At 41.2% G+C, this 17,405-nt stretch overlaps 1 protein-coding gene across 2 annotated transcripts in view; it reads left to right on the top strand.

Annotated features, from left to right (window-relative positions):
* Positions 1-13,202: 13,202 nt before the first annotated feature.
* Positions 13,203-17,405, top strand: part of Lca5 (LCA5, lebercilin) — a 46,064-nt gene continuing 41,861 nt past the window's right edge. The window contains exons 1-2 of one of the 2 annotated variants that reach the window (XM_026779309.1): positions 13,203-13,239; positions 14,517-14,883. The gene's annotated coding sequence lies outside the window, so the exon portion shown is untranslated. Of the gene's footprint in view, positions 13,240-14,471; positions 14,884-17,405 lie in introns of those variants that run through there. The other variant, XM_026779310.1, reaches the window with a different exon arrangement.

Genomic DNA, 17,405 nt, shown 5'->3' on the forward strand with positions numbered 1-17,405 from the left:
CCATTAGCCATGTAAGTGTAAGGACCTGAGTTCAAATCCCTAGAAATGTGTAAAAGTCAGACATGTAGTGTGAGCATCTGTATCTCAACAATTGTGCAGGGAGATGGAAGGCAGAGACTAGAGGATTCCTGAAAACTTGTGGGCCAGCCAGCCTTGCATATATTGTGAGGTATTGAGAAGAGAAGAGAGGACAGGAGGAGAGGGGAGGGAATGGAAGAGAAGGGGAGAAGAGAGGAGAAAAGAAATTCTGTCTTAAAGAGCCAGGAAGGGAAGTTCCAAGACCTAAGGTTGTCATCCTACACACACACACACACACACACACACACACACACACACACACACACACACACACCTTGGCACACACATGCTCACATTCACACATACAGAAAGCACACATATATGTACATCATGCACACACCTAATATTCAAATGATGGTCATTGCTCTCCACTTCTCCAACTCTACCAGATGCCCAGAAGAGATTCTTCTTCTTGCCTTTCCCCACCATATGCTGCCCATCTATATGTTGACATTGGAAAATGTAGTTGGATAAATAAAATTTATGATTAAAATTCAATCTCATTTACTGCCTTCCTCACCCCAACAACAGCTAGGACAAAGTTTTAATCACACATGTAATTTCTATTCAGTTAGTGTTGGATAATGCTATTTTAGACCATTTTAGGTTGTATTTTCTCTTCCTTGCAATTAAAAACTACTAATTATACATCTGAACTGAAACTTAAAATATTCTAGTCTAAATCTCATAGGCTCATCAGTCAGACTCTTTTGTTTCTCCTTTTTTTTTTTCTGAGATGGGATCTTGATATACAAGCCAGGCTAGCTTCAAAATTGCAATCCTTCTGCCTTGCAGATATGTGCTACCATACCCTGCAATCAGAATCTCTATGCCTTGGTTAATGTTTATATTGCTCCTTTGGTCTTCTGCAAAGCACCTCTCTTTCCTGTGCCAAAGACACTAGAACACGAGGGTGAAGGCTCCATGTAGGCACCAGCTGCACCTCTCCATGTGCAATGTGCAGGTGTTGTTCAGCCAAGAAATCTTGCTGTCAGTTTGTGGAGGGCAACCTATTGTCTTAAAAAAAAAAAGCCTGGGTTGTTTGGGGAGTTTCATGAGACCCCTTTGGCCAACAATTCAACTGGATGTCACCCAGTCCCAGTATTGGAAGCTATGTTTGATGACAAGAGATTGCCAGTTAGAACTCCTCATTGTTTGGAGACTTCATTTAGATCACCTTCATCTATTTTAGGAAGTTTCCCCTGTACTAAATTTTCATACCATCCTTCAAATTCCACTCAATTCTCTCCCCACATTTCCTCCCCCAACCACATATCCAACCCCCCCTCCCCACTCGATCCTTTGTTCCCATGCTGTTGGTGTCAGCGGTATTAATTTTTATTATCTGTTCAAGGCGCTGTCTCCCTGCCCACCCTCCTCCTGCTACATAGTAGTTTTTATTTTGGCAGCTATGAAGGAATCCACGTGGAGACACTTTAAACCATGCAAATACCTTGCTCCACACAGTTGGAATACATTGATTGTTTGCCTGTTTTAGTCCTGAATCATGACTTCAAAATAATAACTGTGTCTCCAGTACGCTCTCCCCATTCTCAACAGCACTAGCATTTTACTGTATTAAACTATCCCCTCTTTGTATCTGTGTGTGCTTATGGATCGGTGAATGTGTGTGTGTGTTTATGGACTGGTATATGTGTGTTATTGATACAGTCTTATGGGTTCCTATAAATATGATTTATATTCATTACTATGCTTAGTTATTTTAGTGCTCAAATTGTGTCATATTTAGTAGCTGGGGACCCGAGCTTCCTTGTCTTCGGTGACACATCCACAAACCCCATCCCTCCCTCCTTTCCTCCGCGTCTTCCTCTCTGTTCTCCTCTTCTTCCTCCTCTTTTCTAGAATTGCCTGCTTTCTGACCTACTCATTTTCTGTCATATCCCAGAGTTTCAGACCTGTGTTCTATCCTCTGCTGAGCTGGCTGAAGCTCAGCAGTCACCCACCCATTCCTGCTTGAATGGCCAGTTTCCTTCTTTCAGGAAAGGGCACTCGAGAGCAAGACCTCAGAGACTCTGGGCATGTTTATGCTGCTGGAATGCCTTTGCTCCCGGGCCTTTCTGTCTGGAGTCGATTTTTGTCTCTTTTTCACATTTCTCTCATTTACATAGTTACCCTTAGATATTTCTGAGTTGTTTCACTCTGCTTGCCTTCTTTTTGCATCTGCAACACAACTTTATCAATCATCTCTTGTTTCTGATTCTCTCATTTACACAACCAATGGGTTTCTCTTTTACTCTTTGGAAAGTTGATCTATATTGCTTCTTTTTTCCTTTAATTTTGAATCCATGAAGGTTGATTAATCCATTTTTCTCCTTTCTAATATTTTTGTGAGTGTAGAGTGAGCATAGGATGTGTTCTAATTTACAAGTTCATGTACCATTTGCTCTATTATTTAGATCTAGAATGTTAGTTTCCCATCAACTTTAGCCGGTTTCTCCCCTCTTAGAATACTGTGAAGGATTTTTTCCTCTTGATTTTAAATTTGCTAATCCTGTAATTCATTCTTCTGTTGATTGGGCTTGTGTCTGTGATACCGTGATAGAAGAAACAGTTACACTCCGTTGTATCACTTTAAATTAAGTCTGTGCCACCAAAATTGTCATAATTGTTTTCACTTGGTGATAACGTAGAGATTTCTTATGCTATTTTGTGGTGCATATGCTTGAGTAGTTTCCTGAATAACAGCTAAATTTGAAAATACCCACAGGGCCAAGTTCTATAGATTCTCTTCCCCTTGTCACCAGAATCTATTGTCGAACAACAACTGCATCACCGCTGGCCTGCTGGCCACTTCGGGTATTCTCATGGTGCACTATTCCTGTTTTACAACTGGCTTGTACAGAATCTGTATTTTTTTTTCTAAGTAAAATATGATTATAGTAATGTTACTCTGGTTTGAATACACTCAAATAAGATGTGCTATTTGCAAACGTATGGTGAAATTTACATGTGTATGTTGTATTTATGAAACCGTGCAGAGCTGGGCTTGAGGCCGAGATCTTCCACTGTCCGTATCAGGCAGCACCCTAGGCAACTGGATGCCCTTCTGTGCACAGACAGCCTGTGCCCTAGCTGTGATCGTCGCGGTCCATCCGTTTCTGTAGCCCACACTGCAGTGCTCTCAGCAGAAGCTTACGTAGTACATAGTTTCACCCTTGCTCCCCTCCTGGCCATGTCCCCTCCTTCTTCCCATCACTTCCTCATGAGAAATTCATCTGTGTCCCACAGTTGAAATGTCCAAATTGTTTTTGTCTCTTAGGAGAGTCTCACTTATGATATTAATTTGCATAGCAAACATTTCCTTTCATGATAGCTCTAAGGAGAGCAACAGCCCAGTTGGATTTGAACCATCTCAAGGCCTTAAATCAGTGAAGTTCAAAATAACAAACTGTAATATACATAATAGCTTGTCTATTCCAGCATGATGAATTCCAAACTTCCTGCAATTAGTGTAACTTTTCTCTCGGAATGGCATGATGGAAAAAGTTCTATCTGCCAAATGAGACATATAAATGAACTAATTATCTCATAAAATATTAAAATTTACTTTGGGAAAAAGGCATTCTTTGGAATGCAATGTTTCCTGGCTGAAGCGAGGTTGTATTCTAGCAAGCTCACCCATTACTGATAGCAATGCACTTTCTGCTTGTGCTCATTTAGTACAAATGTAAATATTCTAACATAATTACCCCTGGAAGGCGACTGCCTGGTAATGGTTGCTGCAGTCCAGGAGCATTCCCCAGGGGAAGAGCTCCAGTCCTCATTTCTTTCTTAATAGCTCCTGACATTTCCGTTTTCACTCTGCAGTGTTCTTGGACTACCCACAACTGGAAGCTTTTTGTTGTTCTGCAAGCGTTAAAAGTTTTTATATTTCAGTACAGTTTAGATAATTCTAATGAGCGATTTAACAATGAATTAAAAAGCAGACATTAGAAAAAGGTGTTGATGTGAATAAAATGAAATGGGATTCACAATTAGAATTTGGTTTCTTTCCCCAGTCACAGCATTCATCATCACTTAATTTTGAAACGATCTATGAAATGCTATGCGAAGAGAAGTCGCAGACACATTTTAAACGCCTGGTTAAAACCCCCAGACCTTTACGTGTTTCCATCCGGATTTGTTGATGGGTATGTGATGCTATTGACTCCACATCTAGGAGTCTTATTCTGCGCAGGTGGCCAGGGAAGGATTATAAAACGGCTATCACTATTCTTGATAGCCTTCACATGGGCAGAAAAGAAGAATCATGTAGAAGCCAGTACACATTTCTTTCTGCGTTTTCCAAGTTGCTTTTTTTTAGTCATAAAACATGCTTATGAATCAGGACATGTACCGTAAAAGAAAAATGGAAAAAAAATCATAGTTTTTTTTATCCAAAGAGAGAGTAAATGTTTTTGCACATGTTCAAACTCTTATGTTCAAATTTATTTTTACAGACATTGTTATATTTAGTTTTCTATGTCATTATACATTTATGTCTTTAACGTTTTCCCCAAACTAGGTGAATAAACAGAAAAAAAATAGGTTTTTAAAATGAAAAGTAATTATGAGGAAAGATATAACACACCAAACATTAAAATATAGTTTGGAGAAATTTAAAAACATTACTTTGAAAAGTACATGGTAGAGATTACTCACCCCATGATTCCAGAAAGTGTCTCCTGTGTCCAAAGCAGTCGGTGCTCACATCCGACACCTCCCATCCTTTCATCAAGTTGCATGTTATATGAACCTAAAAACTAAGTAGAAAAATTCCAAACATAAAAAAATGAAATTAAAGTAATAAAAATGTTTGGCAAGATAAAAATATTCTAAAATTGAATCAGTAAAATGGTTCATGCACAACAAAAGACTTGATAAATTTGATCCTCAAAAATTATAATTTCTTTCCTAGAAATGGTAGACTTGCCTAACATGCATGAAGCTTGACTTCAATTCCCAGGACCAAAAATAATTAGTTTCTCTTATTCCAAAGCTACAGTCATATTCAAAAGACAAACATCAAACTGAGGAAAACAGACCTACTATTAAATACTATTACATATTTAATATAAACTATTAAATATTAACTTGAAACATAAGTTGATTTTGATATTGTAGTGCCATAAAATGCCTTAATAAAATTGAAAGAGAATTACTTTCACAGACATTAACACATATTAATAAGAGTCTACATCAGGGTGGTGGTGGCACATGCCTTTAATCTGAGCACTTGGGAAGCAGAAGCAGGTGGATCTCTGTGAGTGGTCTACAAGAGTAAGTCCCAGGACAGGCTCCAAAGCCACAGAAAAACCCTGCCTCAAAAACAAAGTCTAACATCATTAGATGACTTTAAAAGCTTATCAGTACGAGATGCAAACAAGTTCCTCTTTTGTTACACCATTTCATAATTCAGGAGTGAAAATACTTAATGTTGGTACAAATTTAAAGGAATAATCATTCTCATATTCTTTTGTCACAGAAATAGCATAAATTCTTTTGTTTCTAGTTTATCAAAAAGCCCTAAAACCAATGTGTCCTGCATTGCAGTCATTCCATTTTTATAATTTTTGTCCTCAAAGGTATTTGTTTGTTTAGTTAGTTAGTTATTTGAGGCAGGGTGGTGTAGGAGGTCATTCTGTCTATGTGTTTCTTTCGTTGGTTGAATAAAGAAACTGTCTTAGCCTTTTGATTGGTCAGAACTAAGGTAGGTGGAGAAGACAGAAGTGAATGTTGGGAGGAAGAAAGCAGAGTCAGAGAGCTACCATAGAGATGCCAGGTCAGATATGCTAAATCTTTCCTAGTAAGCCACAACCTCATGGTAAACTCAGATTAATAAAAATGGGTTAAATCAAGATGTGAGGGTTAGCCAATATAAGGCTAGAGCTAATGGCCAAGCAGTGTTTTATTTAATACAGTTTCTGTGTGGTTATTTTGGGTGTAAGCTAGCTGGGTGGCCGGGACAAACAAAGGGACCGTCTCTCCACCAACAGCAGGGTTTTTCTGTATAGTCTTGCTGTCCTGGAACTCTGTAGACAGGACTGGCCCCACACTCAGAGATCCGCCTGCCACTGCCTCCCAAGTGCTGGAATTTAAAGGCATGTGCCACCCCTGCCTAGCTTCTTCTTTTTTTGTTTAAAAGAATATAATATTCAAACATAAAATTTTCACAAAATTATTTAGAAAAGGAAATAAAAGTACAATGTATAGCTATGTGATTAAATTTTGTTTCATGATATTTTTGGAACTATTTAAAGCAATGGTTTTTGCAGTATAAATTAGCTTATAAATCAGTTTGAGGTTATCTGACCTCTTGATCCAATTTTCCTATCTAAGAAAATGAAATATTTTCAGGGTTTTGCTTATGTAGGTCACAGGATGTAGCTACTGTACAAAGATGTCTTTTTTTATTGTGCCGTCTACACAGATGCTGCTAAGTTTCTGTAAAGCAATGTTTACCTTACGATAGCCTCTGGCTCACATTCTTTAGCTACGGTCAAGTGCATGAAAAAATGAGTGTACTGAGAAATTACCTAATTTAATGTTCAAAATAGCCAACGAAGTGGATGCTATGTTTTCCATTCTAGACAAGGGATGTGGCTGGAGAGATGGCTCATCTGTTAAAGGTGAGGCTCGCACACAAAAAGGTGATTGAGGGGACTTTAAATAGCTGGTAGCAATTTGCAGCCACTGAGTGACAGCCAGATCCTTCTGACGTATAACTTCAAATCTCTTAACTACACTACTCTGAAGTGTAAAAAGCTATTGAATCTTATATCTTTAACTTATATTCCAATTGACAGAACTTTAGGATTTGGAGAAACATACATTTGAATTACAAATTTTAAATCGGCATTCTTTATTTCATCTTGCAGACTTCTCAATAAAGCTTCTATTGAATTTTAAAGACTACTTCTGAAACAAGAACCCTCAAACGATTGTCAGTGGTATTTGTCAAGAGAAAAATCAGAAAGGTCTGTTAATATTTTTTAATATATTATGTCCTTAAACACAAATTTTGTGACTTAAAAGTCATGTTTTCATGCCGGGCGGTGGTGGCGCACGCCTGTAATCCCAGCACTCGGGAGGCAGAGGCAGGCGGATCTCTGTGAGTTCGAGACCAGCCTGGTCTACAAGAGCTAGTTCCAGGACAGGCTCCAAAACCACAGAGAAACCCTGTCTCGAAAAACCAAAAAATAAATAAATAAATAAATAAATAAATAAATAAATAAATAAAAATAAAAATAAATAAAAAAAGTCATGTTTTCCTATGCCTCAGATTTCTCATAATGAAAAGACTCCAGGGCTGGAGAGACGGTCGGAGGACAACTTTGTGGAGTCATTGTCTCCTTTCAGCTTTCTGTGCTTCCAGGGTTAGGACTCAGGTTGTAGGCTTGTGTTCCACACTCTTTCTTAGCTGAGCTGTCTTGCTGGCCCCAGTGAGCCTATTTTAATTGTTGAGAATTTTCCCAATGCAAGTTTAGACTCCCCTCCCCTCCCCCACTTTCTCACTCTCTTTCATGGTTTTTCGAGACAGGGTTTTTCTGTGTGGCTTTGGAGCTTGTCCTAGAACTTGCTCTGTAGACCAGGCTGGCCTTACACTCACAGAGATCTTCCTGCCTCTGCCTCCAGAGTTCTAGGACTAAAGGCCTGCACCACCACTGCCCGGCTAGTTTAGATTCTCTTAAATCAGTGCTTTTCAAAGTTCTCTGAGTGTATGAATTGACAGAAATGATGATCCTAATTTTCTAGGAGGTCTGGATTGGGGCATGATCATCTGCTGTTAGATGGACATTGCTCCTTTGCAGATTCTATTTTGAGAGATAAAACTTCAGTTGAAAAGACCTCAGGAGACTTTTGTTCTCTCTTATTTATGGACTTTCTTTTACTGCACAGCATCTTACTACATAACCATGCCCATCCTCCTGTCTCTGGCCCTCAGAGCTAGGATTACAAGCCTGAACTTGCACACTCTGCTTCCAGCTGGCTTTTATATGGGAAGTGCACACACCTGCTTGGCTCCCTGAACGTCCCAGTACATTTTCTTGTTCCATTCTTTACATTAATGATGAGGCCTTGAATATTCTTTAAAATGTTTTTTATAGCCTGCATTGAAAAAAGCCCAGGAGAGGAACTAAAAAGATCCTTTAAAGATCTAATAAAAAAAAAATGCTCTTCAAAAACCAGCACTTCTGGGACTGGGGAGACAGGTCAGTTAGTGAAGTGCTTGCTGGAGAATGGAGTTCAGATGCCCATGGCCTATGGAAAAAGCCAAACAAGGTGATGTGTACCTGTTAGGCTAATGCTGAGAGACACAGACAGAAATGCCTCTGAGCTATGCTGCCAGCCACTCTTGACAAATCAGTGAGTTTCCAGGTTCAGGGGAGACCCCATTACAAAAGACAAGGTGGAGGCTTGAGAGGCAGTTCAGTGGTTAAGAGCACTGACTGCTCTTCCAGAGAACCTAGGTCCAGTTCCCAGCACCCACATGGGAGTTCAGAACCATCCAGCCCCAGTTTCAGAGGATCCGATGCCCCTTTCTGGTCTCCTGAGTTCATATCTCTTTGGTAATTTTGTTAGCAGCAGGCACAATGTGTCCAGCCTTTTCTTTTATCTGTTTCTATTCTCTTCCCTTTAGGAAACTAAATATTGTTTTAAATCCTTCATTTATATGTGTGATACTTGACAGCAAGCTCACACTTGTGGCATTAACATACAACATGGAGATAAGGGTCTCAGAAAACATAGACTTTTAGAAAACAATCAAAGCGCTTCCTCTTCCATAATCCTAATTTTAAAAATACTATCGACATGTGAGTGCATTTCCTTACATTTCTTTTTCACTCGTCATTTAAAAGTCCATTTGTTTTTGTAAAAGTCATATGAAAACAGAAAATGTTTCAAAACATACACACATGTCTGTATGACACGTCCATTTCCACTTCCCACCTCCTACCATCACTATGTGTTGCGGGAGCTCCTCCTGCTCCTTCAGCCAATAGCCGCTGAGATACCAGCCCATTGGGGCGTGGCCTCTCTCCCTTTAAAAAAGCGGCCACTTCCCTCTCCTCTCTCTCTTACTTCCTGCTCCGCTTGTTTACTTAGGTAATATTATATCCTTTTGGAGTCTTTGATGGAGTTGAAGAATGGTTAGTTATAGTTTTTCTTTGTTATGGTAAAAGATAAAATAAATATAAATATTATAACTGTAATTCTTACTTGATAACTGTTTGTTATATGTAATTTTTCTATGTTAAAGTTAAAGCCTTCCTCTTTTTGTTTAAACAGAAAAAGGGGAAATGATGGAGGAAGGTCATTGGCTAATAAAGAAACTACCTTGCCCCATTTTATAGGTTAGAACATAGGTGGGTAGAGTAGACAGAACAGAATGCTGGGAGGAAGAGGAAGTGAGCTCAGACGCCATGCAGCTCTCTCCAGAGCAGACGCATGAAGCTCCGACCCAGGATGGACGTAGGCTAGAATCTTCCTGGTAAGTGCACCTTGGGGTGTTACACACATTATTAGAAATGGGCTAGTCCAGGTGCGAGAGTTAGACGAGAAGAGGTTAGATATAATGGGCCAAGCAGTGTTTAAAAGAATACAATTTGTGTGTTGTTATTTCGGGTAAAGCTAGCCGGTGACGGGAGCTGGGTGGCGGAATGCAACCCGCAGCTCCTACTACAACTATGCCTACTGAATACACACACACAAACACACACACACACACACACACACACACACACACACCGTTTTTAATTTTGGTTTTTCAAGACAGAGTTTCTCTGTGTAGCTCTGGCTGTCCTGGAATTTGCTCTGTAGACCAGGCTAGCCTCGAAATTGCATATCTGCCTGTCTCTGCCTCCCGAGTGCCAGGGTAGAAGTGCACCACTACTGCCTGACTGAAGGGTCTTAAAGCATCCTTGTTTGTGTTGGTGGCTACTCTTTTTGTTTGTTTGTTTGATACAGGGTATCTCTGTGTAGCCCCAGATATTCTGAAACTTGCTTTGTAGACCAGGCTGGCATTGAACTCACAGAGCTCCACCTGCCTCTGCGTCCTGAGTTTATGGGATTAAAGGCGTGTGCCACCACCACCCAACTTGGTGGATACTCATAAACTATAATAATGTTTCTGTCCAGTTCTTGGTTTACTAATTTTGGACCATATCTATCCAGTCTTCTGAAAGATAGGATGTCCTAGTTGTATAGACACTGCCTACATTCCTCATTTCTTGGGTTTGGGGATTTCTTTGGTATTGGAATTTGTAATGCTAATGTTTGTTTCCTGGCTATAAATACCTTGTTGGTGCTGTGTTTATGGACTTCATATGGAAATGTCAACTCCAGGGAATGATGGGAAGGAGGGTAAGGAGGATGCAGTTGGATGGCCTAGCACTTTAATTTAGCTGATAATGGCTCCTTCTTGAAAACTTTTGAAGACATTGCCTCTGTACTTGGGATTTTCCTCTGTGTCCTTTGGAAATGATTCCTGTCACCTCTGAAGTTTGGAGTTGTCACTTTTATTTCATTTAATCCCTTAGTGTGGTTCTATTTTATTTCTATTTTTTCAGGAATTTTCTCAAACTCATTATATGCCTCTTACCATTAACATCCTTCAATCTTTTAAACATTTAATTAATTGACAGCTTTTTAAAATTTTCCCTGGAATTGTGGGAGGCAAAGCCTAGATGGTACAGGTTAGGATGTCATATAGTAATCCTGTTTGAGTTCTTCCACATGATAAATGCGTGGTTTGGGGCATATCAGCTAGCTCAGCAACATTCCAAATTATCTTCTTAAGACTTAGAATTCAGAGTTTATACCCAAGGATGATATATATTTAATAATAATAATAACTATAATATTTAAAGAACAAACACTAATAATTCAAATGCTAACACTTAAAATCAGGGCTGGCTTGTAGCTCAGCTATAGAGGATTTACATATGTGAAAATTCCTGGGTTCCATTCCTAGCAGTGTAAAATTGTTTTTTTTAAAACAGCACCAATGTCTTACAATATAACAAAACTTTAAAAATGGGCATAGCTATAAAGCAAAAATGTAAAACTAAATATTTTTATAAATATTCTTTAAACTGATAATGATTGTATAATTTTGTTGGCATCTCAGTAGGGTATTATGGTAGTTTGAATATGAATGGCTCCCATGGGCTTATATATTTAAATGCTGGGCTCCCATTGTTGGAACTGTTTGGGAAGGATTAGCAAGTGTGGCCTTGTTGGAGGAGATACATCACTGTCATTGGGCTTGGAGGTTTCAAAAACCTAGGTCATTCAGTGATTTCTCTCTCTGCCTTGTGTTGGGATCAAGACAAAAGTTCTCAGCTACTGCTCCAGAGTCCTGCCAGCCTGCCTGCTTGCTGCCATGCTCCCCACCTTGATGACCAGAAGAAATGGTAAGCCCAGGTAAATTCTTTCTTCTGTAAGTTGTTTTGGTCATAGTGCCTCTTCACAGCAATAGAAAAGTATCAAAAACAGTTTTTTGGAGGGGGCAGGGTTTAACACAGAATTCCCCTGTGTAGCCCTGGCTGTCCTTGAACTCCCTTTGTAGACCAAGCTGGTCTCTAACTCACAGAGATCCTCTTGCCTATGCCTCCTGAGTGATGGGATTAAAGATGTGTATAACTAGTAGGCTCAAGGACAGATATTAATAAAACTGCCTAGGTCCCCAGAACTCTCACATCTCGGACAGACCCCTAGCATTCTGATGCTGTGGTACTTGGAACAGAGACTAGCTGTAAAACACTCTTGCTCCTCACGTCAGCTCTTCCCTTTCCCCACACACCAGGATGGAGAACCACAAAGATGAGGAACAAGGAAAAGGGTGTGCTACACATTTGGGGGAGGAGAAGGCTGGCATCAGCTTTTTTACCTAAGGGGGCACTGTTAGGAGGCAATATTGGGAGGGCACAGTTCAGGGGCACCATTGGGGACAGGAGGATGTGTTGAGCTGAGACCCTGATCCAGAGGCCTTGATGTCTCCAAGGAGTCAAAGTGTGGTTGCCTTGGCCAATGGCCCAGTCTTACCAAGGCCCCTGTCTTTGAGGAAGAGGAAGACTTCCCCTCAGAGTTACCTGTATTCACTCTCCAAACTGCACCTCTGACTACCCCTCCTATGCATCTCCTTCCCTCACACACAATCAAGAAACCTCAGTGGCATTTGCCATGTCTTTTTACATGGCGAACTAAACTCGTTTAGTTAAATCTAGGCCCTCATTTTCATCTAAGCCTGTATATCATAAAGTCTTTGTAGCCAGGGTCATTTTGGTTCCAGTTTCAGGTATTTCTAGACTTAAAATATACATTAGTATTCAGGAATTCTCCTCTCACCAATGGGAAACTCTCCTAACAACGCCATTAATCCCAGCACTCAAGAGGCTGAGGCAGGAGGATCTCTAAGAGTTCAAGGCCAGCCTGGTCTAGAGAGGGAGTTCCAAGACAGCCAGGGCTACAAAGAAAACACCTGTCTCAACAAAACAAAACAAAACCCCAAAACAAAAACAAAATGACAACAAAACCAACCAACCAACCCCAAAACAAATAACAACTAAACACACACACAAACCAACAACTACCCTCCCAAAATAAAACCACAAAACTATCCCAAAGACAACATTAAAACACTGAAAACAAGAGGCTGTCATGTAGCAGCCATGAGGAGTTAACACCTTCTTTTATACTCTATACAGATTCTGTGTTTGCTTGGATTTCCACCTCTCATTTCCACCCAGTGGGCTCCAGAAAGGAAAACAAACAAACAACCCTAAATCTTCTGTATAAAGGCAACTTCAATTTCTTTCCTCCTTTCCCAAAGTCAGCCCTCTTCTGCTGATATGTGGAGAGGCATTCTCCAGGGTGGGACCTGATACCTGTTGCTAGTCCTGAGGAAGGTGTGAGTTATAATTATGTATGGTTTATCTGAGGGTACTGGTTACAACTTCAGGGAAGCTTGATGGAGGAAGGTCATTGGCTAATAAAGAAACTGCCTTGGCCCATTTGATAGGCCAGCCTTTAGGTGGGTGGAGTAAACAGAACAGAATGCTAGGAGGAAGAGAAGTGAGCTCAGATGCCATGCTCTCCTTCCCCGGGCAGACGCGATGAAGCTCCGACCCAGGATGGACGTAGGCTAGAATCTTCCCGGTAAGCGCACCTTGGGGTGCTACACACATTAATAGAAATGGGTAATCAAGATGTAAGAACTAGCCAGTAAGAAGCTAGAGCTAATGGGCCAGGCAGTGTTTAAATGAATACAATTTGTGTGTTGTTATTTTGGGGCATAAGCTAGTCAGGCGGCCAGGAGCCGGGCTGTGGGAAGAGGCCCGCAGCTCTTACTACAGAAGCTGGGTGGAAATATTCCAGCCAACACTCTACTTGGCAGGTGGGAAGTGAAGATGGGGTAATTTCCCCCACTATTTGTCTTGTTTAATTGGTATTATTGGGGTAAAAGGTTTAGTTTCCCTAAATATGTTGGATTCATGTCCCAGTTACTAATTGGTGTTCCAGACTGGGGTCAAGACACAGAAATTTTCCCTGACAGAGGTATCATGACCTGCTTCTTTGATTCCTGGGAAGTCAGTCCCTCTGAAGTGGATTCTGACAGAATAGGCCGGCTTTGCCGAAAACCACTGCTTACAAAGGTTCTGTACAAAAAGCCTGCCTGCCCCTTCGTTGTTTTCCAATAACACTGTATTAGCAAAAGTCTGGGGATGTGGCTCCAGGGACAAACTGCTAGCCTGGCATGCCCAAGGCCCTGGCTTCCGTGCCTAGTCTTGCATCAACCAGGGTAGCACAGGCCTCTGATCTTAGCACTTGATTAGTAAAGGCAGAAGGACCAGAAGTTCAAGGTCAATGTCAGCTACTAGAGAATACAAGGTTAGCTTGAAGTAGAGAATGTCTCAAACATACATGTATGTATACACTAGAGCTCACGTGTATGCGCGTACACACACACACACACACACACACACACACACACACACACACACATTATAACAAAAAACAAAAAGCCTAACAGGAGACAATACCAGCAAGTGGTAAATGTGGGCTGAGGATGTAGGCTGGTTTGCCCTTTGGATAGAGAAAGATCTGCAGCCAGTTATTTAACACTGCATTTGCCGACCAAAAAAGAACTTCAGAACAACACGTCCGCAAAGCATCTTTACAGTCTGGGCACATTTTTTTCATTCTATGATGTGGATCACTGGTCAATAGTTACTTGAGTACATGTATGAGAACTGAAAATGTCTTTTATAGTTTGTGTTCCTATGGAATCTTATTTCCAAAACTGTTTTCCTATTGTTTTAATTAGCAAGAAAAAAATTTCAGGTGCTGGGGAAAAAAATCAGTTATATTTAGTAAGGCAGGCCAACAGTTAAAAACCGAAGAAAAGGGGGAAATTGAAGTTGATTTATTTCCAGATTTCACTCATCTGAACGTTCTGGTTGGAAGCCACCTGAGAACTAAATCATGCATCGTTTTAATGAATTGAAGTCCAAACGCTGCAAGACCGCTCGCTTTTCCTCCGTGGCCGCAGACGGGCAGGGCAGGGCGGCTGCTGCATCCGGCATCACGGGCATGGCCAGGCCCTGAGCCCAGCGAGGCGCTGCGCCACAAAGAGCCGCAGCGATGGAGGGAGGAGGCGGAAAGGCGGCGTCACCGTGGCGGCTCAGTTGAATCAGAGGTGCAGGTGGGAGACCCGCGGCCGCGGCGACCTCGGCATTGTGGTCAGCGTCCTTTCCATCACCTTCTGAACCACAACTAGAACCCCGGGGAGACGGGGAGAAGGTAGACCAAACCGCTTGCTCCGCGGGCGGCACTTTCGACAGTCGCTCCTTAGTTTAATGCTCGGGCTTTAGTTTGAAGTCACTCGAAACGTGTATGATCTTAAACATTTAAAAATTAACCCTTAGAGCTTTTACTTAACTAGATTGCATATTATTAAAAATTAATCCTCAAAACAATCCTCTACTTTAAGTGATGGCTTTGAATCAGAGGAATCGGTCACCCACTGGACAATAGGAAATGGCATATACCTCTGGGGGAAAAATGCTTTTGGGGGACTAGGAAGTTCTAATTCATGAACAGCACAGTTCTGCTGGGCTTTACTTTTTAATTTATTAACTTAATTTTTTGTTTCGTATCACAATGCAGCGCTTCCTTCCTCAGGCTGCGGCGGGAGTAGGACGAGCGGACTCTGGGATCCCCGGATTAAGCTGTGTGCTAATAAGGGCTAACAATTGGCTCTGGGAAAGACTCTGATTTGTGGCAATTTTCTCGTTTCTGTGGCATGAACATCTTCACCGTGTCTCTCTGGGAGCAGAGCAGTGTGAGGTCAATTGCTTTATCAAATTGCTGCCAGGTCAGCAATGCGCCTTGGGGAGCTAGTACCACGCTGTAATGGTACTGGGTGCTGCACCCATGCCGGTTCCCATGCCGACTGCAGGTGGATTTGAGCATCTCTCTGAGGTGATGGTTGGGTCGGACCTGCCCTTTGTTTTGCTAAGTGATTGAGAGAATTCTTGAGGGCCACCATATTGGGGAGATGCTGCATGGCTAGGGGCTTCACTTTTCCCACTGCAGTTTTGTAGGGCAAGGAAGGCCTGGTTATTTATACAGGACTGGAATTTCAGTACTCAGGAGGCTGAGAAGGGAGATTGCGGCTGGTCAGAGGCCAGCCTGAACTTCAGAGTGAAATTCTGTCTCAAAATACAAACCAAACTAGCAAAAGTAAACACACACAACACACACACACAACACACACACACACACACACGGTGGGGGGTGGGAAGGGAGGGAGAGAGAGTCCCAAACCAACCAGGGCAGTCCTGATTTCAGCTTCAGAATCCTGTACAAGATATTGTTTGAAGACAAAGGTCTAGTATCGAGGAAAAGATAACATTAGAGACCATCTGAATGGCTGAACTTATCTGTTCATTTTCATTTCTGAAAACCTGACAATGCTGTGAAACTATAAATGTGGACCAAACACCAGCGTATGAGTCTATGGACAGCACTGAACTCAGAGTTCTTTCTTGTTCTTGATTAGATACTAATCCTGGCTTAAAAAAAGACAAGTGTGTCTGTCTGAATGGAGGTGTGTGCATGTAACCACGGCCCTGTTTAAAATGAGAAGGACCTTAGACATGGTTTCTTCCATTTTCAGATATGCTATGCAAATTCATTGGAACCCCCTTGGAAGGTGTGTATGTGAGGAGGGGGAGGAGAAAGGGAGAGAGGGGGGAGAGAGAACAAGTGCAGAAGTGCACAGAAGTTCAATCCACAGGTACCCAGCCCTCCCTGCCACGCGCCACCACTGCCATTGCACAGAAAGCAGTTCTTTGGTGGGAATCTGCTTCTTGTGTTTTCAATATGCAGCTTTCATTTCAGGAGAGTGGTGGCAACTGACGTAGTCTCTGGCTTTCCAAAAATAGGGGAAAAAATGAAAAAACTAACAACAAACAAACAAAAAGATAGTAAACTGTAAAGAAAATTTTGTCACTGCCCAAACAGCGGGTAAGAGGCAAGGTCAGATTTGGAATAAGGATGTCCACTCCCCGCATCATTTTTTTGTTCCAGAAGCTGGCTACCCATCATTCCTTCCTCTGACAACTCTGTGTGACGGTCCAGGATGTGCCGACCCCTGAGGTATTATGGCGGGCACAAACTGTGAATACTTAAGATATGAGGCTGTTCCCAATTAAGATGTATCAAAGGATAAAAAAAAATTAGTTGAATTTTCTGGTTTTTTAGACTGCAAAACTTCTAATTATGTGATCGTCTTAAATTTAAAAGGAACTCCACCAGATTGCTCTATAAAAACATGTGATATTCGGCTTTTGATGTGGGCGTGTCTTTTTTAAAATTTAACACAGATGCAAAGTCCACCCCCCAAATGAAATAAACTCTACCATATTCAGATGCTATCAGTGATTCACCCTCTGATTTGAAAGAAAGATACTAGTGAATATCTACGTGGCTCAGTCTCCTTTCCCACTCACACAGCAAATCACTCATGTCACCCAGTATTTAACAATTTATCCTTTGTACAGTGTAATAATCAGCAGCACCAAGTACCACGAAGATGGAAAATGATAACCAGATTGGACTGTTTTCTCTGTAAGAGCAGCCCACCTTCAGGGTCTTCAGTTGCTTTGACCCTTACTCTGAATTCTGTTTTTGTTATTAATTTGGTTTCTTTAAAATATAGATGTTCACCAGCCTGGTCTACAAGAGCTAGTTCCAGGACAGGCTCCAAAACCACAGAGAAACCCTATCTCAAAAAACCAAAAATAAATAAATAAATAAAA

This window comes from Microtus ochrogaster, chromosome 5, assembly GCF_000317375.1.
Source record: "Microtus ochrogaster isolate Prairie Vole_2 chromosome 5, MicOch1.0, whole genome shotgun sequence".
Lineage (NCBI taxonomy): Eukaryota > Metazoa > Chordata > Mammalia > Rodentia > Cricetidae > Microtus > Microtus ochrogaster.